General features: G+C 35.4%; 1 protein-coding gene and 1 long non-coding RNA gene across 5 annotated transcripts in view; one reads left to right on the forward strand and one right to left on the reverse strand.

The window, feature by feature from the left end:
* Positions 1–395: 395 nt before the first annotated feature.
* On the reverse strand, positions 396–25070 carry LOC149773692 (uncharacterized). The gene is made up of 3 exons (XR_016417307.1): positions 24716–25070; positions 17691–17838; positions 396–1751 (listed from the first exon to the last, which is right to left on the reverse strand). It is a non-coding gene; the product is annotated as an uncharacterized LOC149773692 (long non-coding RNA).
* LOC149773693 (uncharacterized) overlaps positions 23686–26201 on the forward strand; it is a 79587-nt gene continuing 77071 nt past the window's right edge. For all 4 annotated transcript variants that reach the window (XM_089946102.1, XM_089946103.1, XM_089946104.1 and 1 more), the window contains exon 1: positions 23686–24038. The gene's annotated coding sequence lies outside the window, so the exon portion shown is untranslated. The remainder of the gene's footprint in view (positions 24039–26201) is intronic.

The following is a 26201-nucleotide window of genomic DNA, read 5'->3' on the forward strand; positions in this document are numbered from 1 at the left end:
TTGTACAACACAACAACGGGTCAAGACCAAGAACCTAAAAGAAAGACAAGGAAAGGGTAGCACCACATCAAGATGAGCACTCAACAAAGAGCAGATGTAGTGAATTATATATTTGACCAACTCGAGATTTGGGGGTTAACATTCATGTTAGACGACTGTGAAACAACTATACAACACACCGAGACGCTCAGAACAATCCTAGAATTGATCCGTAAAATATACTATGATGGAAATCCGAGCGCCAAAAGTAAAAGGAAGTTAATACTAGCAAATCGGCAGACAGAAAACATTAGTATCCTAGGACGTAAATTCCTCGAATGCCCAGTTCCAATTGTGGCCCTGATGGTCAACGAACTGTGCAAAATACATAACATACAGAACCAGCCCATCCAACAACACCAACAATGGTAGGACATGATGTAAGGAGATATAGTTGATGTAAATGAATTTAAAGGAAGGAGAGAAGTGTTGTATACACCAGAACACATAAAACCACTTTTATTTCCAGAGATGTAATCTCAGCCCTTTTAGGAGCTTCCATTAGTTGCCTCTTATATAGGGATTTCAAACTGGCATGAATCCCCGACTCGATTAAAAAAAAAACAAACGACTAAGCACGATCCTTCCTCTCTCCTTTCAAAATTAATGTTTATCCAATACACCTTGACTTACAAATTATTTGGTCACTTTGACTTAACAATATTACTCTTCCTTTCTTCCTTAGAATTGGAGATACGCTCAGCTATCTAATTCACAACTTATGGGAAAAAAAGAAAATTATTAACCCTGTTATATTTCACTCTAATTACAATGGTGGCAATAACCGAATTGACAATAGGAAATACAAATTAATACAGCTGGATTACAGTACACTTAGACGTTTTAGGAAGCACCAGTTAGTATTGCGCCCCCTCGCAAGGTCCCTACATGCCTTCCCCGTTCAGATCACCAAGAATGAGTATACGTGTACCTATTCCCGCTCATCGTAGGTCCAGTGGGACTTAATTGTCCTGGAATCTGACAACATTTAGAAGCACACCTTATGAAGATAAAAGCATTGCAGATGATGCTCTTTTCCTTCCCCCACGACTAAGTAAATATCCTGACACTCGGGAATAAACTAGCTTCAAATGCACCATGTGCGAAAGCAACGTTAATCCAACGAACGAACGAGCAATCTTTGACCCATCTTTGACTCGTCAACCAAACAACATCTCGCAAATTTCAAGATTGAATACTCTTGTACCTGGTTAGGCCGTACCTGATGCAGAACAGTAATGGTCGTCTCGCTAGACATTAAAATCCAGGACCACTCACCAACATAATGGTCCTTCTCATGGACAACCAAATCACTTGAAAATAGATACTTGTCAATTGCCAGTTATGTTGTGTTTTATATTTGTATTTTGTGTGTGCATGTATATGTCTTGGTCTCCATCCCTCTCCATCAAAAAAGCAATTAAAACTTAACAAACTATTACTTTATAAACAAATATCTGTTTGTAAGTATAATGTGGGAGCCTAGTGTGTTTATAAACACGCAATACACTTGTTCCAACAATGAATACAATTAGAATACTGGTTTCTTTTAGTATTTGCCACTTCTGTTCCCTTATTATTCTGTGTAAGGGTTGATTTCTGTTTTAGGGATGTTTTCCTTCATCTCCTTTATGTATCGGCCCTTCCAACTGTCCTGCCGTTTAGCGTCGACCAGGCAAGGAAGAAGAATTACCAGCCAAACGTTGTCAAGTCTGGAAATTGAGAGAAGTTATCCGTTTATTTGAGTATTTCGCCTTCTGTGACAGATACAAAAAATGCACGCATATCATCAAATTATACATCGAAAGAGGGAGAAGACTTCATTAAATTTTGCGAAGAGGCTCGTCAGAAACGTAATGGAGGAGGAAGTGGAGAAAATATATGCACCATGGATGGAGGAGAGGAGGGAACAGAAGAGACTGATGAAGTAAACGGAAGAAGAGAGAAGGAGAAGAGAGGGGTAATTTGACAGACCCAAATAAGAGATGGATGAAAATTCAAGAAAATGTCAGAAGACTGGGTCATGTAGATTGGATACCGACGGAGGTGAACGAAAATAAATTGGGTGGAGGACAACGATCCAAGATTTAGGCTTGTTGTTTCCACCAAAACATCATGGGGCCAAAGATGTATATTGTGAGGTACCAGATCCGGAAGGTACATTGTCTATTAATTTTAATGTCAGTAATAACAAACGAACCTTGAATGGGCCACCGATATATACTAATCATTTGTCATCATCTGGTGTATACTTGTGTATGTCTATCGTTACAGCTATAACTTAAACCACTTATATTTCTCATTTGTTTTTACGTTTGTACATACATACCCACCCTTGCGTGATATTTGGGTTTTTGACAGTGTATGTATATTTCATTCCCCTTCTCTTACATCCTACCCCCTTTCTGTGATGATATGTTTATATGTGAATAAGTGTAGAGTGTGTCCAAAAAGAACGTCTACCATTTATGCTTGATAGTAGGTGTGCGTGTTTGGATTGTAATCAAACAATGGTTGCTGGATAAAAGGACGTGTGTTGGATTGTAATTTTTAAAACAATTGCATTAATTTCCCCTTATAAGCAGAAATGTTTCATTGGACCCATGGACATTTTTAACATAAGATTTCCCTTTGTCCCCAGAGAGGCTCATTTGTCCGTAACATTGCAGGTAGTCTGGGGTCAAGATAATGTTAATTTTCCCTTGTACACAGATTGGCTTCCACATGTTAACCATTGGAGAAATTTTAATACATAATTTTCTCTTGACCTCATAGTAACGTATGTTAATCGATGTCATAATGTTAATTCTTGTATATCTCGGATAAGTGATTTTTAACATTTACACCCTATGATGTAAATTAACGGATTAAACCAGATCACGGACCGAATCCGGTCCACGGGCCATGTTTTACCCACCCCTGCCATAGAGTTTCATACTAGTGCACAGAAAGGATTAACATTATCAGTGATTAAGTTCAAAGGATTAATATTATCAGATGGTTAAGTTCAAAAGATTAATATTATCAGATGGTTAAGTTCAAAAGAGTTCAATGTCATATGAGTTATGATGACAAGTTCCTGCCTTGGAGTTTGAAATCATGATATATACTTCTACTGATAATCTTTTTTCTACTGGTACTCATTTTTATATTACAGATGACCTGATTGTCATGAGTTATGTAATAGTTGTCTTTACTTATTATCAAGAATGATCTATAGTAATCTTTCAATACATACATACATACATACATACATATATATATATATATATATATATATATATATATATATATATATATATATATATATATATATAAGGGACCTAACTCGTGCGAGTTCATGCAATATTCGTATGAATTACACGCAAGTTAAGCACCTGTATCTTTACAAAGAACACAAGCACACAGCAAGAGCATACAATATTTGTAAGAGTCGCAGAAAAACTAGGGTATAAGTTGCAGTATATTACGTCGACAAGTATATATGTTGCAACAGTGTTTATTAGAAGCGCAATTGACGTATTTAGTCAAAGACTTGTATCAGTCACAACTCATGTTTTGTTACTGTTGAAGAAAATATGACCATACAGTTGCTTCGTTTATGTCATCGTTGAAAACGGGAGATTTCTTGCTTTCTCTATGAACTTTATGATTAGATAAGCAGTAAAACTTCGATAATACAAATTTAAATTCCTCGAATATCAAACGAAATGCATCCTTGCTCCGGACTTAAAGTCGTGGATGTTTCATATTCATCACCATTACAAAAAAAGCATCGATCATACACGTCACTCAAAGGAACAGGTCGGTTCCGATCACAACATACCGTTTAAAACTCGAAACCCAGGATGAAACAGTCTCGTGTTTCCAAATTTTTGTTTACTTTTTCTCATGTTTGGCGTCTGCACGAGGTTCAGCCTTTGCAATACCGGGTTGTTTCTTTGTTTATTTGATTATGTTGTTGTTGTTTTTTCATCCTTCCAAAATATAATTATCTGTATGTCTAACCGATTGCTTTATTATGTTTCGGATACAGAATTAGTCCACATTTGTTTAAATTAAGCATGTGAACAAGCAAAACTCCGTCAAGTATAACTGAAATTCGGTATTTCTGGCGTGTCCCTGTTTTAAACCGATTTTGTGATACTCATACTAAGCTATATTTCCATGCACACTCACTACTTAAATAAAACTGAAACCAGCTAATATTAGCATTTAAAGAATCTACTTTTAATAACACATAAATTACATAGGACAAATCTCTTGATTCCCTTGTTATTAAGACACTCGACCTGTGCAAAATACTAAACCGTGGAGTCGACACTTGGAACATATGTATAATTTTGGAATTGGAATTGAGAGAAAATGACATTTGCATCGATATTTCATAGTTTTTTTTAACGGAGAGTACTTTTATCATAACATATAAGTTGCAAGTCCATACAGGAGTACAATAACATATTATATAAAATAATACATAATGTCCGTTCTTTAATGGAGAAAATTATATTTACACGTCAATTTGATGACAAGTAATACGCTTTCTATCGAACAATATATCCACAACAACATCATCGTTGTAGTTGAATACATCGTCAATATATCCACAACAACAGCATGGTCGTAGTTGAATACATCGTCAATATATCCACGACAGCATGGTCGTAGTTGAATACATCGTCAGTATATCCACCACAACAACATGGTCGTAGTTTAATACATCGTCAATATATCCACAACTACATCATGGTCGTAGCTGAATACATCGTCAGTATATCCACAACAACATCATGTTCGTAGTTGAATACATCGTCAATATATCCACAACAACATGGTCGTAGTTGAATACATCGTCAATATATCCACAACAACATGGTCGTAGTTGAATACATCGTCAATATATCCACAACAACATCATGTTCGTAGTTGAATACATCGTCAATATATCCAACACAACATCATGGTCGTAGTTGAATACATCGTCAATATATCCACAACAATATCATGGTCGTAGTTGAATATATCGTCAATATATCCACAACAATATCATGGTCGTAGTTGAATACATCGTCAATATATCCACAACAACATCATGGTTGTAGTTGAATACATCGACAATATATCCAACACAACAACATGGTCGTAGTTGAATACATCGTCAATATATCCACAACAACATGAATACATCGTCAATATATCCACAACAACATCATGGTCGTAGTTGAATACATCGTCAATATATCTACAACAACATCATGGTCGTAGTTGAATACATTGTCAATATATCCACAACAACATCATGGTCGTAGTTGAATACATCGTCAATATATCCACAACAACATCATGGTTGTAGTTGAATACATCGACAATATATCCAACACAACAACATGGTCGTAGTTGAATACATCGTCAATATATCCAACACAACAACAGCATGGTCGTAGTTGAATACATCGTCAATATATCCACAACGACATCATGGTCGTAGTTGAATACATCGTCAATATATCCACAACAACATGGTGGTAGTTGAATACATCGTCAATATATCCACAACAACATGGTCGTAGTTGAATGCATCGTCAGTATATCCACCACAACAATATATCCACAACAACGGCACGGTCCTAGTTTAATACATCGTCAGTATCATCTAAATATTTATTTTCAAGCTGTTGGTGTCTACATGCACATATATTTAAAACAAATTTAAATATACGTACACATTTCTATTCATATGCAACTAAAAAAAACCAAGACTTCGAACTAAGATACTTACATGTACATACACTTATACATATTTATTGATAATTGCATCAAATAAAAAGAGTATGTGTCTGACAGACAAAATTGACTGAAATAAATTGAATTTATAGAAAAACTATTTTTCAACTCACAAAAGGTCGCTATTTTTGAAGTAACAATTCTGTAAAATTCTTAATTATAATTTTCAGAAATATTCATAACTGTAATATTTCCTGTTGAAAGCAGTTATTTAAATTACATAACAATTGGGCTAATAAAACTTAGGGTTCTAAAACTTTTGATTCTTCATCACCCAAGTTGGGCTCAGTTATTTTGTTGTTTTTACAAATATTACACGCTCTGTCAGTGTGATACGTTTTCCCAGTGCTCAGTCTTAACTTGGAGTCTACGATAACTTGTTTTAAATCTGAGCACTGGTAAATATGAATCTTGATGTAGATATATTAAGTATTTTTTGAGATTTGTGTCCTGTCTCAAAAGATAATAATATATGCCTATGGATGAAGTAACTACTTTTGCATTCCATTGTTCATTATACTATTCGCTAAGGGTTCGAACAAAGTTAGTTTTGTACCTTTAAGTTTATTCATAGATTCGGAATAAAAGAATACGATTCTTCAAACAGAAATCAAAAGATGTTTCAATCCATTTATAGTTATGGTCTATATCCGATTACTTGTGCATTGTGTTTTAAAATTTGTTTGGAAATTTTAATGTTTGTTTTCTACTGTAACTGACATTCAGGATGCAAGCATGTGAGATTTTATGTAAATATCGATCGGAGTTCTACCCAGACTTTAATGAAACATAAATAAGTGTAATTTACCTGAGATTGATTTTTCTCGTGCTCATCATTGTTCATGTTTTCGATTGCGTATTTTGTACGCCAAGCTCCAGAACCATAAAGTTAAACTGATAAAATATTTGCTATCAATGTTATTATATATCTGTTGGGCAGTGAAAGCAGTGATTTCGCTTAACAGCATATGAATGGCTTTTTTCGCTTGTTCAGCGTAGTATTTTTTAAAATTTAATTAATCTAATATTTTCTCAGGACAAGAAGGCACCAAGTTAATTTAAATTCACCGCATATAGTGTTACGATTCGAGGTCTTAAAATATGTAACAGAATGAAAGTGAAACAAACAATTTAGAAGAATCTGCAAACCATTTATTTCCCTGCAATACAAAATGAAATTAAAAAAGACACAATATTTTGCATGCAAACGAGAGAACTGATATTACTGTCAATCATGAGTCTGAACTATGTCTTTTCTTTCTATTTCTTTTTGTGTTTTTTATTGATCAAGCAACCTCAGCCAAAAATAACCAAGAACTCGAAGTCAAAATTTGGTTGCGTAGAATTTTCAAAGTTTATCTGTATTTACGATTTAGCCACCAGATGTGGCTTTAAGACAAAATTCTTAAACGACCACATAATGTTTACATTTTGTTTCTAATTATATTATCTGCTACATGGACAGAATGAAATGGTAATCACCATATGCTATGCAGCAAACTATTATATACTTGTCATGTCAAGTTATGGTGAATTCTTCAAGGGTAAAAAGGTATTATCGAGAGGTGCGACAGATGACCAGAATCAACACTAATCTTGAAACAGAATATGAACTTTGTCAGCAAGCTATGAGTATAATTGTGGTGCTCTTCGGGGAACTGCTTAAATTGGGCATACTATCTGGAAACACGTCTGAGTGCTTTAAAAGTAGACATCGCTACGATATAACTGACGCAACCCTTCGCATAATAAATACGGCATCATTTGGTAACATCTTGATTGCCTAAGAAGTCTAAAACGTAGATGAAGATTATCAATCAGACCCAGAGTTCAGTGTTGTTCTCCCATCATTCCATTACATGTAGCTCTTACTTGATTAACGTAAGGTACCTGTCGCATATACATTTTCATAGAGAGGCTATTACGACCTTAAAGTAGTATTCGACCAATAATATTTAGATCTTTATATCAAGACATAGGATCACTTTCAGTCAAAACACAATTATAATCATGTATTCAGGTGAAATATAAAGTTGCATTATGCACATTGAACCATTGTCTCATTATTTTTGCATTAAAATAACTTCGCATGTTGAACATATATTAAGTCTGGTTATATATTTCATAATGAGATATTTAATTGTATCAGTGTGAAAAAAGTATTTCCTCACAGTGGTGATATAAGTGATGTCGTCACTGTGATGGTGTCACATCTGGAACTACTATATTTTCCCATTTATAAAATATATCCGCATTTATGTATGATATATTCCATATTTAGGTTTAATTAATCTTCGTCTTCTTCTTCACGAATGATCGATCTTGATCAGGATGAATAGATCTTAACATATGACCATGCATGTATATGAGTAATGAAGAGGTACCTTACAAAATGCCTACAAGTTAACTGAAAACAAGAAGTAGCTTTCAAGTATAAACTTTTTAAACTAGTTTTCCTCACGAATATTGCAAATTTTTATTAACTAAATTTACACGGCTTATTTGTTGTTTTTTTTTTAATAGCCTTTGTCAACCATACAAGTTACAATTTGCTATAAACGGCAAAAGTTCTTTGCGAAGAACTCTGGATCAAATATAATTCACTAATAATAATTTTAAAAAATCCTCAGAAATTCCAGATTTAAAAGCGATGTTAAATGTTTGGGCATAATTTACTCTAACGACATAACAACTTTCATGCACGTGAGGATGAAATGGTTGACCAATGGATAATCATTATTAGGGGATCATAATGGGATTTTGACTCACATGGTGTCTGTCTGGTGCAGTAAAATACGGGATGTGTGATTTATCTGGAAACCGTTTTTAGTCTAGTTCGACTGCACATAATGTGCAGACAGATATGGTTTTATGCAGTATGTTAAGTGTAGTCAGTGAAACAAACAACACAAAGTCCGATCTGCCGGCGTATAAGTGCACGTTGTTTGCAGTTGGACTGGGCTTATAAGCGAGTATATACGGTAGTTATCATGTTGTGGTTTGATTTGGGTTTTGTGGGTTTTAACGCCATTTTTCATCCCATGATAGGCTCGCATATTTGGTGGAGGAAGAACCTGCGTACGACAACAGGTCAACGGGAAGATACTGACAAGCTTTGTCACATACATACATTGGTTGCGCGTGACTTGAACTCACGTGAACAGAGGTGCTTTTGCGAGTGATATATAAAGTCCACCGTCCCACTCTGGGACCCTCATATGGTTGTGTCACCAGAAGTCCCTTCTCACAAAATCTAAAGATTAGATGTACCTGGGAAACTCGCAGGACGTTCCAGTTCATTTACAAATATATCATATATAAACGACAAAAGAACCACAGGGGACATACAAAAAGGTAAAGTTGTGAACTACTGAAAAAAATTATGTATGCTAAAGTAAAGTTTGCAACCTACTATTATATCTACCATTATATCTACTATTGTATCTATTATTATATCTATCATTATATCTACTATTGTATATAATATTATATCTTTTGTATGACAGTACAATGCACGATGTATTTATTTCCTGTTTGACATCTTAACAGTGCTGTATTTGCTTTTGCTTAACAACTTGTTGAAGTTAGACAAATTCTTGTATTGCTTTCATAATCAACGGCATGTTAAAGATAATCACGGCTTAGATTATGACTTCTCGAGACTCCTTTTAACACCGTCTTGCTTTGACTTAGATGCAATCCTAACATTAACTGCTTAAGTGAAATATCGCTCAACATAGCAGCAATTTGATCTTACAGAACCGAAGCTACTTCCAGTACCTTGGACCACAGTGGCCTAGTGGTTTGAGCGTCCGCCTCGGATGGAGGAGGTCGTGGGTTCGAATCCCGGCCGAGTCATACCAAAGACTTACGAAATGGTACTAACAGCTGCCTTGTTTGGTGCTCAACATTAAGAGGTTAGTGTTAGCACTGGTCTGCCTGGAGTCAAAATAATGTGACTGGGCGGACATCATGTTACATGTCTGCGACATGATGCCACAGTGCTAGACATCACTATAAACTGCCACACGGTAGACATCGTAGCGATATGACTGAAAAATTGTTAAAGCTACGTTAAAAATCCAAATCACACACAATTCCAGTGGCTTTTGTTAACTGTCCTACTTCAAAATGCGTATGCATTGCAGATAAATTATTTACGTTTTTGTCCAAAGCTGTATTCTATTACAGACAAAGAAGTCTCGAGGTTCTCCATGTTTATCCAGTACGTCTCATTTGACTCAATGTCGTAGACTGAAGAGCGCAATATTTACTTAAAGCTTTCTTGTATGTCTATTTATTGTATAAAATGAAAGCTTTGTTGTATGTCTGTTTATGGTATGAAATGATACAAGAGGCAAATATCCAGTCATGTATTAGGAAGTACAAAGTGAACATTAAGATGTTGCTATAAGTCATAAAATTTGATTAGAACCCTAAACACAAGTTTAAAGGTGTTCGCATGAATCTCATTAGGCCAAGACTCTATTCTTTACTCGCAAAAGGTCTCGTCTTTGACATATTATCCAGAAAATATTCTTATAATTCCATTGCTTGATTAAAACTAAATTTTGTATTGAATTATCTTCATATCTATCCTTTTACAGGTTATCCAGATTTGCAAGCTTTTAAAGAAGCTATTAAAGAAGATCACATGTAAGATCTCTTTTAATACATATATATTGCTATTTATATTAATTATTATTATTATTATTATTATTATTATTATTATTATTATGTGCATAAAATAATTAACATTGCAGTTGTTGAAAAGCATACTGCGTTTAACTTATATTTTAGCAGCTTTATGGCATTTTAATCAAAATAGAACTAGATAAATCCTGTATTGATATTATTGAACTACTTGAGAAAGAAATAAAAAGCTAAAATCAATATACATGTACTTCAACAATTTAGTCCTTCGGTCTATAATACAAATTATATTAATGATATTCGCTATTAGACCATTACATTTTCTTTAATACATCTAAGCTGAAACGCTATCATATATTGACACACCTACATCCGAATTTTTATATTTTCACATAATATAATTCGGATGAGATCAAAGAGACTTTCAAAACAAATGATTTATATAAGCAATGTGTTCTGTTGTTGTTCGACCTTCGAGATCGAAGATGACCATGACATCACCAGGTGGTTCGGTTTCAATTAGTGGGTGATGAGCTCATCAATAAAAATTTGTGCTCCGAACTTTCCGTGGCACACTTGACAGGAGATGCTGCTTGGGTTTGCTTGTACAATGGGAGACGTACTTCAGTTCTGAAATTTCCGCTGCTCACGCGTCTGCACTGCATCAGCAATTCGTATCCATTGAAAGTATGTAGCTTTAGCATGGACGATACTCCGTCAAGTGGAGCAGTCCTTTATAAGATCTTCCCAAGACACAATGTTTTGAAGTGTTTTAGGGATGGAATCTTTGAAGCGGTTTCCTATTACCACCCTGAGATCAGCTTGCCGCAGAGGATCTTTTGCAGTAGCTCTTATAACATGCTGGTGACGTGTCCTGCCCATTTTAACTGTGATTTCATCAGTAGAATTTGGATGCTTGGAATGCCTGCCCATGTGAGAACCTCAGGAGGAGGGACCCTGTTCTACGATCTTATCCTCATCAGTTTCCTGTCAACCCATGTGAAAATGATTAAACTTTTTGGCATGACGTCTGTATGCCGTCCAGGCTTCGCAAGTTTAGAGCAGGGTCGGCAACACAGTGGCGTTGTAGACCTTGAGTTTTATTTGAAGATTGATCACTCTGTCTTCCAAAGTCTGCAAAAGGCCATACTTGCTTTACCAATTCTGATGTTAGTGTCATCATCAGTGTGGACTACACGTGACAGTGTACTGCTGAGATAGTTGAATTTGTTCACTACCACGAGAGTTTGGCGACTTACTGTGATGGTAGGCTCTACGTAATGTTAGTGTATCACCCCTGTCTTCTCGATAATGACTGTGAGACTCAGCTGGCACAAGCTGAAGAGAAATAGTCTATACTGTGCTGCATTTGAGACTCAGCTTTTGCATTTATGGAACAGTCGTTAGCAAAAAAGAAATCAAGAATGATCACAATTTGGAACTCCGTCTTCGTCTGTAGTCTCCTGAGATTGAAGAACTTGTCGTCGGTGCTGTAGCATATGTCGATCCTTGTGCCATAACCACGGAAGGCATCAGTAAGCACGAATAAACACAATTATGCTGAAGAGGGTTAGTCCAACATGCAGCCTTGCTTGACTCCATTGCTGTCTGGGAATTGTTCAGATGAATTACCATTATCTGTGACACGAGCAAGTATACTATAATGGAATTGCCTAACCATCGTAATGAATTTATCTGGGCAAACAAATTTTGCCATTATCTTTGAAAGGCCTCCACGGCATGCTTTGTCAATGGCGTTTGTTAGGTCGACGAATTCACATACAGAATGGAGTTCTGTTTCTGGTAATTTTCCTCGAGTTGACGAGCTGCATACACCATGTCTGTGATTCCTCGTCCTTCTTATTAAGTCACTCTGCTTTTCTGGCAGGAGACCTTGATAAAAAAAATTCTGACAAGCATTTTGCCGACTAATGACAACAAGAAGATTCCTCTTTTTGTCACATGAGTGTCTGTCATCTTTCCCCCTTTTCCGCTTTCCCCTCCGTTCTAGTAGACTTCTGCTGGTACAGCATCATCTGTTGTTTCCCATTTGACAGCAGTCAATTGCTTTCACAGTTTCAGTCGGCATTGGAGGTACCAGCAAGTGTTATGTTGAACTTTACTTGTGACAGTCGATCAATCGCCTCATCCCTGATAAATGACTGCTGAGTGATATTGCTGTTGAAGTGTTCTGCCCTCCCTTGAAGTATCTTCTCTCTCGGTAAGCAGCACGGTGATGTCAACACTAAGTATTGGAGCTTTCCCTGATGACTGTGGCCCGTAGATTGGCTTCAAAGCATTATATAATTTCATCATGTCATTCTTGTTTGCGTGGCATTTAATCTCATCCTTTTTTTTTTCTTGCTATCTCGTGAACCCTGCGACTCTCTGAATTTGATTTGGACAGTCCTTTTGATGTTGTTGAAGGCTGCCCTCTTGGGCCCGGATGTGCTGTCTTCGAAGCAAGCCTTCTGTAGTCGATGTTTCTCATTCAGTAGTCAGTGTATGGCAGCATCGTTGTATTCAAACCAGTATTGATGTTTACGCTGTGAGATCGAAAATTTTGGATGGTTACACATTTGGGACACCATTTTGCCTTGCGGTCGTCCGCTAAGCTGAATCCGGTTATTGAGCTAGGAGATTATGATATATTGTATTCTGCATTCTGCACTGGTCATGACAGTCGTCATTCTGCCTGTCTCTTCTCCTAACGATGTAGTCATTAAGATGCCAGTGCTTGGGGAGTGGGTCCATCCAAGATGTGTTCAGTGTATTTCTTCAGTAGGAGGAGTCCGTTTTTGTTGCATTTGCCAACGCCATTTTTACTAATGACACTTGGATATATCTTGTGATATGTGCCAACTCTAGTACTGAAGTCGCCAAGGACGATTTACTTGTCTGCATTTGGAACCTCTGCAATAAAAGGCCATTTCTTCATAAAATATGTCCTTGATCTTATCTGAATAGGCTTTGGTAGGTACATAGAGACTTCACTGCCAACCTAGCCTTTATAAAAACACGCCGAGGCCTTGAGTGATCTAAACGGTCACCGCTCATGATTACTGCCATCTCACCTTTGACTGCGTGGATTCGAGCCTTGGGCTCGGCCAATGTGGGTGCGTGAAAAACTTGCCAGTAGCTGCTCGTGAGTCGGTTATTTTTGCGGAGTCTTCCCGGGTTCTTTTACTGCCATTTATACTTTCCGCCATATGCAGCCGATCTTACACCCTATATAAACAACAAGAACAACAACATAAAAACACTCCCGCCACACAATTTGGCTTGTCAGGCAATAGCACGCGCCTTTAGCGACCGATTTCGCGATATCATTCACTAACGGCAGATGCTGTTGCAAGACAAGACAAACTACGTCGTGTTTTTTTTTTTATGATCACAGTGCATGGTTCCGTTTTCTCCTTTAAGGGTTAAAGGCTTGGTTTACATCAACACCAGCTCAGTAGGTTATATAAATAAAGGCAAGGATGGCAACGTAGTGTCAAGTGGGTATGGGTGCAATATAGAACTTCGTAATTGTTGCTTTTTTTGATGCCATTAAAATATTTTTACAAATTATACCTTGCCTAATAGTATAAATACTAATCATCCAATTCCTTGTCTACCGCTATGGTAGCATGACTCTATGGACGGTAGTTCCTAAAAAAAACACTTATCATCCAATTGTCTGTCTACCGCTATGGTAGCACGACTCTCAGGACGGTAGTTCCAAAATGATCCAGAAAAAAATCACTTTCAATCCAACATGATAAAAAATTAGGTGTGACAAATTCCAAAGTTAAGGAAGCATAAGGGTCATGTTGTCAACAATGTTTAACAAGATGAGGTTGTATCTATACAACACGGAATAGTATATGACATAATGCATGCCATTTAAGTTCAGTCAAACAGCTGTCTTACGTTTGTTTTTAGCAATAACTTTAATGTCAACTTTTTGTATCTGTAATACAAGGCAGTTTTTACTCAAAGTTAAACTTTAAACTAGAAGATATTTCAAGCAAAAAGCTAATAACTATTTTAAAAACTATTTTTATTAAATAAAATGAAGAAAAAGAGAAACAGATTTTCCTTTTAAAAAGTACAATTATGTTTATGAAACGTAGCTAAAATGTAATAAATTATAACATTGCAATAATCAAAGGGATAATACTGTGTTACGCATTGTAATACTGTGTTATGCATTGTAATACTGTGTTATGCATTGTTTCTGTTATTTAACTTTAAACAGTGCCGTGTTTGTTCTTCCTTACGTAAAAAGCAAACAGCTTGTTCATGAAAGGTCAAATTCCTATTTTGCTTAAATAATGGGCAATAACATGTCATAGTATAACACAAATTTCCTTAGTTTTCGTTGAGTGTCTTGGATTTTTTTAATCTTCCCAGCACTGTGGTGAATTGAGATGTAAATATAATACTTAATTCATAGAAAGAAGAACTTCAATTAAGTTAACTATTGGAGCCCTTTTACTGCTATGTTGCCATATTGTTTTATCCAACACTGAGTCATAGAACATGGACGTGAAGGCTTGGTGAATTGCCTTTAATAGCCCGGTTCGACTCGACTCGAAATTCTGAATTAAAGCATCAAATTAACGACAAATCAGACGTCAGAATATATCGAGCCGAATCTCGTTTTTATTGTTGTAAATCAAACTCTCAGGTATGACGCTTTCAGTCTTCCGGGTTCAAAAGAATACATGTCCATGCCGTGCCAAAAGATGGAAGAAAGAATTCGTTATACTCTATTTGCAAAGATGAAAACGTGTGGTCCCATGACACTGAAATGGTTTAATGGTCGTATGACACTGAAATGGTCTAATGGTCGTATGACACTGAAATGGTCTAATGCTTATTTCAATCTTCCTCATCATCCAAGACTTTTGGTCGACTCTGCTAGAGTGATTTGCACAGTACGGTATTTACTCAAGGCTTTGTTGCAGATCTTTGTTTATATCAGCTGATAAAAGGAGAAATATTCTCCATGATGTTAAATACAAAATCAACATCATTACTTGAAATGAAACTCGATTAGCCACCCTCGAGTTCACGCAAGAAATTCAAATAATGAAATGGTTTTTCAGACGTTTGTGGCTAAACTACGTTGTGTGTTAGTCGTGAAAAGGTCTAAAGCTTTAAATTTTCCTAGTATTTTCCTTTCCATCTTTGCTACATAATGCTTCATTTTTGTCATCCGGTTAGTCATTACATATTTATCAAGACAGCCTTAACACACACACACACACACACACACACACACACACACACACACACTCTTTAGATCAAGTAATAGACTTCAGAGAGTGATTAGACTTGAATAGTGCATGATGTTGTTTAATTCGCTCGGTAGTGGGACCCCTTGCGTGTAACAGAATTTATCAAGACAAATGTATCAAATATATACTTACACAACCTTGGTTATAAATTACATATCTAACAGATCGCAAATAATAATCGAAGGCAAATACTTTTCAAAACGTCAGACAGCAGATTGCATCTGTGATCCGTTCCTATTTCGTGTGTGCATTAACTATATAACCGATATCTTAAAATCTTTCACGTCCATTTATACAGATGACTTCTCACTTTAAACTCTCAGATTGGTTAGTAAATCTTTAGCTAGTAACTGTTAAATCCTTAAAAACAAAAGTTATTTTGTTCACAACCGGGAGATGAATAGTTTTCCTACTCTTTTATTCTATTTAATAATAACAAAAATATTTTGTTTTCTTCATCACGTTATTATTTTCGGAGTTATCTTAACCTGGAATGATTCTAAGTCAAACTAAATTAATATTATTTTCACATCTGCCACACAATGTGTCGGTCACCTAAAAAATTGTTCATGAAATAGACGTTATATTCGCCGAGTACTAGAATGTGGATCATCGTGCACTAAAAAAACGGAAAAAGTAAAACTTGTGGCAGATATACTAGTTTCTGGTTTACTGAAGCATTTCGTGGAAAAGCACTTTATTATGAAACAGATTGGTCTACACTTGCATAAAGAAGGGATGTAAATTATCTCTGTACCTTTTATAAAATTGTGAAAAAATGTCCTGGGTATGTCAATAAACAATGTCCTTGGTATATCAATACATAATACCCTGTGTATATCAATAAATAATACGCTGGGTCTATCAATATGTAATACCATGGGTATATCAATAAAAAATACCCTGGATATATCAATACATAATAGCATGGGTATATCAATAAATAATACCCTGGATATATCAATATATAATACCATGGGTATATCAATAAATAATACCCTGGATATATCAATATATAATACCATGGGTATATCAATACATAATACCCTGGATATATCAATATATAATACCATGGGTATATCAATAAATAATACCCTGGATATATCAATATATAATACCATGGGTATATCAATACATAATACCCTGGATATATCAATATATAATACCATGGGTATATCAATACATAATACCCTGGATATATCAATATATAATACCATGAGTATATCAATACATAATACCCTGGGCTCTTAACTGTTTTACTGCAATGCTAGAGACAAGGTATAACTTAATTTTCGATGTTCTGACAATCTCATTCAGCTCTGTTATCACACATGATTCTTTAAATATTCTTTTTCCCCATTTATGATAATCACTTGCAATGAATTACCTTTACTCACATTAAATATTACGACTATCAAAACCTTCAAACTTGTCATAATTAAACATTTTATCTTGATCCCTTTTAACGTATCGCAATCGATTAACTTTTGTTTTTATCATCTCCATTGAGACATACATTCAATATCCTCAAGTACGATCTCGTTCGAGCTGACGTAATTTATGATCTATCTTGATCCGCTCGATATGCAATCGAAAACGTAATCTTTTCTTTTTATAGTACAGACTGTTTAATGACGATAGGCATGTATTATTTCAACAAAAATGTCTTTCCTTAATATCAATTTGGCCTTTTTGTCAATTTTGTTTTAAAATCAATAGTACTCTATTCAACATAAAATCTTAAGGTAAACATGCAACTAAATTATGAAACATTTCAGTATGATAAGAACCAGGCCCTAGCAGCAGAACGCACACAAGTGTCACTATAATCATCATTGAAAAATTTGAAGATGGACACTTTGATGATGAAAAACCAACAGAGGCATTCTTATCCCAAGAACAATAGGACATGCAGATTGTACCTACTGCGCAAGATACGTAAACCAGCAAATCCAGGAAAACCCACACTTTTGGTAATGGTCACCCGATAAAGAAAATAAAGACTTCGTCGATTTTCTGCATCATGTTCCATAGTACAACACTTCCCTCTCATCTTCAAGACACCGCCGATCTCCTGTTTAAAAGTAAAAACAACAAGCTTTATCACGCGTAATGCTGTTTGTCTCAGTCGATGTAACTTTCCTATACACTATCTGCATGGCATATAAGACCCGAGAAGACACTTCCAGCTGGCTATCTTGTACAACTATTGAAACTGGTGCTAAAAGTTAATACTAATAAGTTCCATTTCAAGTTAAAGAACTACTGCAAATGAATTGGATCGTAATAGGCATTAAGGGACAAAGATGGTCCCCTTATATTCAAATATTTTATTGTGACAATTTTAAGGCAGTCTCTTAGCCTCAGTGCCGTGCTTTCCACTCAAGCGGCTACGTGTCTTTGATGACGTTGATATGAAGTGGCACCGGGGAGAAGAAAGCTAGACGATTTTATGATTAATACAAAGGAACTCCATCATTCATTCAAGTTCACGGCAGAAATATCAAATACAAACTAAGTGTTATAGAGACAACAGCAAAATCATTGTAAAGCCCCCCCCCCCCCACGTGGATGTATAATCCAAACGAAACGACAGATATCAATGTTTGCTCCCATCCAGCTGGGATCCACAAACATTGTATTCAAAAGTTACCCTTTAGACAGCACTAAAAATGAAAAGGCTCTGATATGATGAGAAACACACCCAAAAAAAATCTAAAAAATTGTCTCAGCATCTGGTCAGAGGGATCAATGACAGAAGAAATATGAATAATGCTACAAAAAAGCGATAATGGAAAATCAAGACGACCTTCAACGGTAACAAACAAGCAAAAATAATAAAAAGATACCTTTTGTCATGACTTTTGCATCCTTCTTACATCCTCTAGCAGGCAACTTTACTTTTAATTGGCACCATATAGCCGTTACTGTGCAGATGTACCGTCAAACTACATTGCGTACAGGCATATCATGTTATTCTTAATGTTGGAAGCACGCTATCTTTACTCTTTGGATTATAACTGTACAATAGATGTTATCGGCAATAACATTTGCGGGACCCATACTAGGCATCACAAACGTGATATTTTTCTTTCTTCTTGTCTAATGAAATACCTCATTTTCCAAAGCGTAAATAGTTTAAAGTATAAATTTCGGCGCTTGTATGATATATTGATGTAAGATTCTTTCATGGTGGTTTCAATAAGAAAACATTTTTAAATAGATATTTTGTTTACATTTTGGTGTTTGCAATTGTTTTTTTTTTTTTTTTCTTCTTTTCTTTCTTTCCACTTATGATGTCCCCTTAAAGTAAAGGAACCGTGGATCTCGATGGCAATTGGCCAGTTGCTCTGACTTGCTTCACCGTGCTTTGACATATACGTTCCCTCCATAATAATTCATTCACCAAGCAATATCTCGAAGGTCCGCTTGCATCCTTGTTTGGCGATTAGTGTGTGACTTAGTGGGTTAGTGTGATGCACTGCATGTGAGCTAGGAGAGGCGTAGTTTCTCCAGCACAGATGGTGTCCAGCTTCGAAAGAATATACATTTGAAACTAAAGAATGAGCCTGCGCGCCTACGACCACTGACAAAGGTGAGCTAGAACTATGCCCCCTCTTTCTTTATATTTAGAGTGTTTCAATTATATCCTGGAAACGCTTAAAATGCAACGGCTTCTTGGGACTTCACCCCTTGTGCACAACCTGGGATTCTTTCATGGGGGGGGGGAGTGAGGCTCAACATATCTGGCCCCCCAAAAAGAAACTGACAACACATCAGAACTGCAGTATTTATCTGTATGGGCACATTCGTTGTCAATCCACCCTTGATCTAAGTAAAACATGATGTGTATTTCATCTGTACTAATTATCTGTGTTTTATTTGTTTATATTTCAGGTGTGCATCTTTGAAAACACACGTCCTTAGAAACAGAGGAACATAATAAAAATAATTCATTAAATCCATGGGGTGGGATGGGGGGACTTGCATGCGTTGCTCAAGACCTCGGGGACAATATTATCGAAAGGAATTGACAATGTTAGATAATATGCGCATACACTACCGGAAGCAAATTTGATAACTTCCTGTGTTTTTCAAAACTTTTTGTTTGACTCTTGGCAAGAATATCAATCATTGTGTAGTGAATAGACAGATCGCAGAGGCGCTTACTTAGCGGCTAAGATGCAGAGTGCACCACAGAACGTGCCATTTGGATCCAATCGAAATACGTGATTTTCTAAAGTCGGTTGTGCAAGCGGTGCTGAGGTGATGTCAATTTGACGATGGTCGTAAATGCCGTCTTGTAGCAAAAACAAAAATGTTTTCAAACTGTCCACAGTAAAATCGCCATGCTGCATTGCCAACAATGCCGACAGTTCGGTAAATGATAGACGACAGAACAAACTCTGATAACAGATTGGTACACATTGTTCATGACGCCCGCACTGCTCCCGCTTCCACATTAAAAGCTTCATCGCACAAGAATTAGCCACACCTTGAGGTTGGTTTAAGCAGACGTACGACGAATATAGAAAACTCAAATTATATGATTCGAGACTTTGTAAGAAACTTGAACTATATATTTGCAAATATTTAAAGAAGCATCAATGCCACTCGTCTTGCTAACCTCTTACCTATTATGATGTGGTATCTAAACGTACTATGTTCTATTGATCACATTAAAACCTTCAAGATTGTTCTGTTCTTTGATGTTTAAATTTATACTATTAGCGTCAAGATGTGGTATCATTGAGGCTCTTTGTTGACGTATTAAGTATCCATTGTACACCTAACTACTTGGATACCATAAAATATTTCCTTATAAAATGGAGAACAAAATAAATAAAATTTTCACTCATTTGTTCATAGCATATAAAAAACATCAAACATTCAAAAGACTGCATTAACCTATTGATCTATATGAAGTAAATTTATTTTATCGCTTAAGACTTAAAAGTGGCACTTGCTGCAACGCTTTTTTAGCAAAATTACTTATTTCTCCTGATACATTGGAATTTATGCCCTCGAGTAATAACCATCTCATATTGATATGTTTCTTTACTCTTTCCATGTAATATCATTCAGGTACTAATAGCTTACAGGTTGCAAAGATGCTCTCTTCTCAATCAAAATGTTGTGATTTATTTTGCATGATATAAAACTCTGCTCTTGCAAGCCATCGAATAGATTAAAATAACAAACGTTAAAAAGGATTTATAAGAATTGACGTACGTAACTTCGCTGTTAGAGCACTGGTTTTGTCAGATAGATAAGATAACGCTAATATTTGCACTTGGTCAGATTCTTTTCTAATATTTTGACCTTTCTGGTTATTCACCTATAATGGGGTCACGTTTCATCAAGACAATGGTTCTTAACAATGGCCGTGACCCAAAATTGGTCGCCATGCTCTCATGAGTGGGTCTCCGAGATTTACCTTAATAATTTGACATTTCCTACCCAAGTCTTTATTTTCTTCTCATGATGTACACAGTCGTATCCAGTAGCGCATTATCTCCATTAAGAAAACCAAATATTTTCGACATTTTAGAAAAGATCTTTTTGATATAACAAATATCTTTTCATTATTTCAATATGTAGTTTTTCGGTTATATTAAAAATGTTTTGTTTCTTCAAAGAGAGTATCGTCTTTGAGAACCATGTTTTCCGAAATTACTAAAACATTTACGTTACAACCAAAACATACTTTACAAAATAATAAAACGATTTCCGGTTTTTTGGTAAGGTTTTACGTTAATTCTGATATAATATCCTCAAAGTAACGAAAATATCTCTTCTTAAGTCTGTTTTCCTATTAGCAAAAATATTTTGCTTGTCCAAATAACAAAAGCTTTTCGTTCTTTTAAAGAGATATTTTTGAGATATATAAAAAAAATCTTTTCGTTTAATATGCCATTTACGTTCGGTAAAAGTAAAAGCAATTGATTTGTCAAGAAAAGATTACTTTCATTACAAAGATAAGATTTCGATATTTCGCAAAGATCTTTAAGAAATGACCAAAGCTTAGAACAAATACTTTTCGAAATATTTTGTTGTTATTTTAAAAGTTTTTGTAGTTATTATTTAGAAAAATATTTTCCGAATATGTTTTCTCGTGGTGACGGTAATACTTCGTTTTAGTCATAGAGTCATATAGCAACAAAAAAAAGGTAAACTATGGTGGGAACCATTGAAAAACAACAGGAAATTCTGTGTTGAAAATAGTTACGAAACTAAACAATGCTCAGGTTTTCTCATAGAACATAGCGCTTTGATACTTGACTTGATTTTGTATTTCCTTCTGTAAGGAATAAACTGGTTTCTTCTACACAGATCAATTCTTATTTTGCTTGTATAATCGACCATGAAATGCTGAGGACAGGCAAACAATTTGTAAAGATGTATTGGAATATTTCTGATGTTTTATCTTACAATCATGTCATTGTACTGAGATAATCGAGAAAATTCAATATTACAAAACCTTGTAAATGAACACATATAGTTAGAAATATTGAAAATGAATTGCCGATCATCCCCGTACAATCATGATGTGCCTCGTCATTTTGGTCAAATTTAACACTGTTACCGGACAAAATGGGAGTGGAGAAACCCGACGTGGTAAATACTGACCCAGTCGGATACCCAACAAAATTTCATTACCCGTACATTCATCCTTAATTATAATAAAGAGTATCAAATTTCGTTCATTTCTATAACGTTTTTGTTTGGAAACCAAAACTCAAATATCTGAACTCTGAAACCCTTTGCTGAGTTTTATTCTCAATGCTACTCGACAAAATTTCAACCAATAAATGTATATGTCGTACAGCTTGATTGTGGATGGAGTTTGACATCACTTAAGCCTCGTCTGTCTATTGCCAATACGTTAGTCTACCGATTCGCTGCTGCCATAAAGTTCACTTTGAAATAGTAAAAAAAAAATATCGGACAGCAGACCAAACTAAACTACGTAATAAATAATGCAGATGAATTCAGGTTATGGACATACAGGGGAAACCCGATTATATGGCTGTCATAGCTGTTCAACCTACTCCAGGAACCTATCTCATTTCACACGGAAGACAACCACGAACTATGCGCTAAATAAAAACACGATAATCCACGATAATGTTCATACTTCTTACTTTTTCGTTTGAAATCTAATTATAACCAAATTATAAATATGAATCAATGATTGCGAGAAAGCGCGATCTGGTCGTCAGTAATGGCCAAATTCTTCCCAAAAAGGCGTAATCTTCTTTATTTCCCTCCAACACTGTGCATAAATTGGCATATATCCCCAATATCCATTTAGCTTTGTAATAGATTTTATATTGACTTAACACTGACTTAACTTCTCTCTCTCTCTCTCTCTCTCTCTCTCTCTCTCTACACAGAATGACATACACTAGGGTGGAGATAAAAAGCACTGAGGTCAGGAGGGCAGAAGACTCATTGCTAATGGCGAATTAACATTATTACGCTATGCAATCGGTAATTATAAACTATCGATAAGCAATTATAATTTTCGTTAATTACTTCTATTTAACTACATAGATTTTCATCTCTTTATAACCCAGCGTATTAACCTTGAAATTAAGCTTATAATACAAATATAGTTTACAACTTTTCCCTATTATCATTTTTAAAGTGTCCTTGCTTAGAGACATTCTTTTTGTTCCTTGTAATCGAAAAAATTCACGATAACCAGTATACCTTAAACTTATCTTGCACATGTAATTATCTTAAATTTTAAATCTTGCACAGAAATTCACTCATATCAGTAGTCCGAGGTCACATGCAAGTAAAATTGTGCTTTCTTATCGAGCCGCCTAGCAATGCGATATCAGTAGAGATTATGTCACATGTCGGCACCTTAGTATCGTATACCAATACACCGATGATTGTGACTGTCTCACATTCAAGTGTGGAGAGACCAACCCTTCTGTGGTTCAATTGATCGCGTTGTCAGAACGCCAATTCGACTATCAAATGAAAGCGCCCATTCTACGTCGAATAGATTGTCGCACAAAAGAAAACGATTTTCGTGAAAGCTAAGCTCAGAGTTAAGAACTAATCTACAAGTCTGATGTCGCTCTCTCAAACCAAGAGGCTTTGAAGAAGTCAACCGAATTATCAAAATCAGCCTTTTAATATTTTATAGTCATGGATTTGATGTGTGCATTTCATTTTGGATTTAACGTATATACAGAATTAACGGCCTGTCTAAGGACTATTTAGACCAAGGTGCATTTCACATGCAGAATACAGCAGGTAAGATTTATTAGCTTAACTTATTACACCATTCAAGTTCAGTTGAATATTTCCACGTATAACCAATACAAAAAAGGTGATTTGGCCTAACAAAAATTAGAATATAAATCTGTATCTTAAACAATTTTGAAACAATCAAAGTAACCAATCAGTCAAAAACGCAATTAGGTATTTATGTAAATCTAACAAAGTTCAGTACTCGTGACGTTTTAAACATCATTTGAGAGAGAGAGAGAGAGAGTCGCTCAATGGTCGCTGTAGTTTGAAATAAAATAAACCATTTTAGACATGAAATAATAAGTGTATGTAACGAAAATCTGAGAGTAATGCCAAATCCGTAAAATGTTCATTAAAAGCTTCGCTTCTTTTATTACTGAATGATCTTAATTGATCACAAAACCATAGATAGATAGATAGATAGATAGATAGATAGATAGAAGACTAGATGATCTGTAAGGAACAGAAGAAGGATTTAGTTGGACATGTACGTTGATTAGCATTCTGTGTACCTGTTTGAATGCATGCATGTGCATGTATATGTTGTGAGTACGAACTTCATAAGTGATTTAATACGCATTTGTTACTCCACCCGACCCTCTATATACTATAGGAAGATATCACGTAACATGAAACAGTTCCCGTTCCTTGTGTTGTGAAATTGATAAATGTAATCTTACCTTGATATCTGTGAATTAACTCCGCCAAGTCAACAAGCAACTAATCCCAGCCATTAATACCCCTTTCATCGTGGGATTGTACACTTTATATAGTATTACATTCATGTCCAAGGAAGCGCTGTATGTAAAATCAATAACTAACTGATCACTCAGAACTGTTAGGAATTGAGTTTTATTAAAATCTACAACTTTTATCTCGCGTTTTATTAAAATCAAATGTTTATACCAAAGTGGTTGGTCTAGGAGATGAATGTACCTAACATAATAAATTTGGAATATTTTCTAGCATCATCTAAAATATTCGATTCTTTGTCTAACTTGTCAAGAAACATTCCGTGTAAATGTTCGACGAGTCCACTTTATAGCAAAACCAAGGTTTAACTCGTATAAAGACAACCTTGTTTACATTTATGCAACAGGAACTGATCCGCGTTAAGGATATGAAACTCGACTCTCGAACAGGTCATACAGTTGAGACAGTACTGGGGTTGTGTCAAAAGCGAATAGACGTCCAGAAAATTAAAATCTGGAAAATACTTTGTCTTCTTTAAAATCAGTTCTCGTTTTATTCCTCATACATTGATTTAAACACGCAAATGTATCAATGGCATCTTCATGCAAATCTGCTTTCAGAATTTTCGTTTTTAATTATCGGTATATACTTTTGAAATGTCGCCATCTATAAATACAGGAATGTACATGTAGCAAGTACTCAACTACCCTACTGACCCTGACCCAAACTTCAAGGTATTGTGGCTACACGAGGTCAGAATTGACTGTTAAGAGAGGCAGACTAACACACAAAGAGAGATGATACAGTTTGATGCTTTCAATATAGATCACAAAAAGTCAACTTTTGAAATTAATTATAAATAAACAAGCATCCTGAGTAAGTTACTTTTGTCACTAGCAAAGAAATGAGATGATTGGTGGTTAATATGAACAAGAAGATAATAATAATAATAATAATAATAATCATTATCTATATGACAGTAGTAAATATTAGCTATTCTTGACACCAGTCTAAAAATGGTGAAGGTTGATCATCCGGTCTACTGCTGAACACTGTAAATTTGGTAGCTAGTCATTGCAATGCTGTATTTTTTTTTTTTTTAAATGATAAAGGAAAGGAAAGGTGTGCCTATTTTAAAATTCAGTTTCTTAAAATACAACCAGCAAGAGTCATTAGTTTAGACTCTTCGTGATATCGTTTAACTCATCCCCTTTTACAGTTTTAAATTTAGAAACCAATTGCAGCAATTAAAGCAATGCAGTATGAGGAAGGTATGCATTGTGTATTGGACACAAGTAAATATACAGATTTGTATTGGACACAAGTAAATATACATATTTGTATTGGACACAAGTAAATATACAGATTTGTATTGGACACAAGCAGATATACAGATTTGTACTGGACAAAAGTAAATATACCGATTTGTATTGGACACAAGTAAATATAAGTAAATATACAGATTTGTATTGG

The sequence above is a fragment of the Sinohyriopsis cumingii genome, unplaced genomic scaffold, assembly GCF_028554795.1.
Source record: "Sinohyriopsis cumingii isolate HCF-2022 unplaced genomic scaffold, ASM2855479v2 utg000622l, whole genome shotgun sequence".
Classification (NCBI taxonomy): domain Eukaryota; kingdom Metazoa; phylum Mollusca; class Bivalvia; order Unionida; family Unionidae; genus Sinohyriopsis; species Sinohyriopsis cumingii.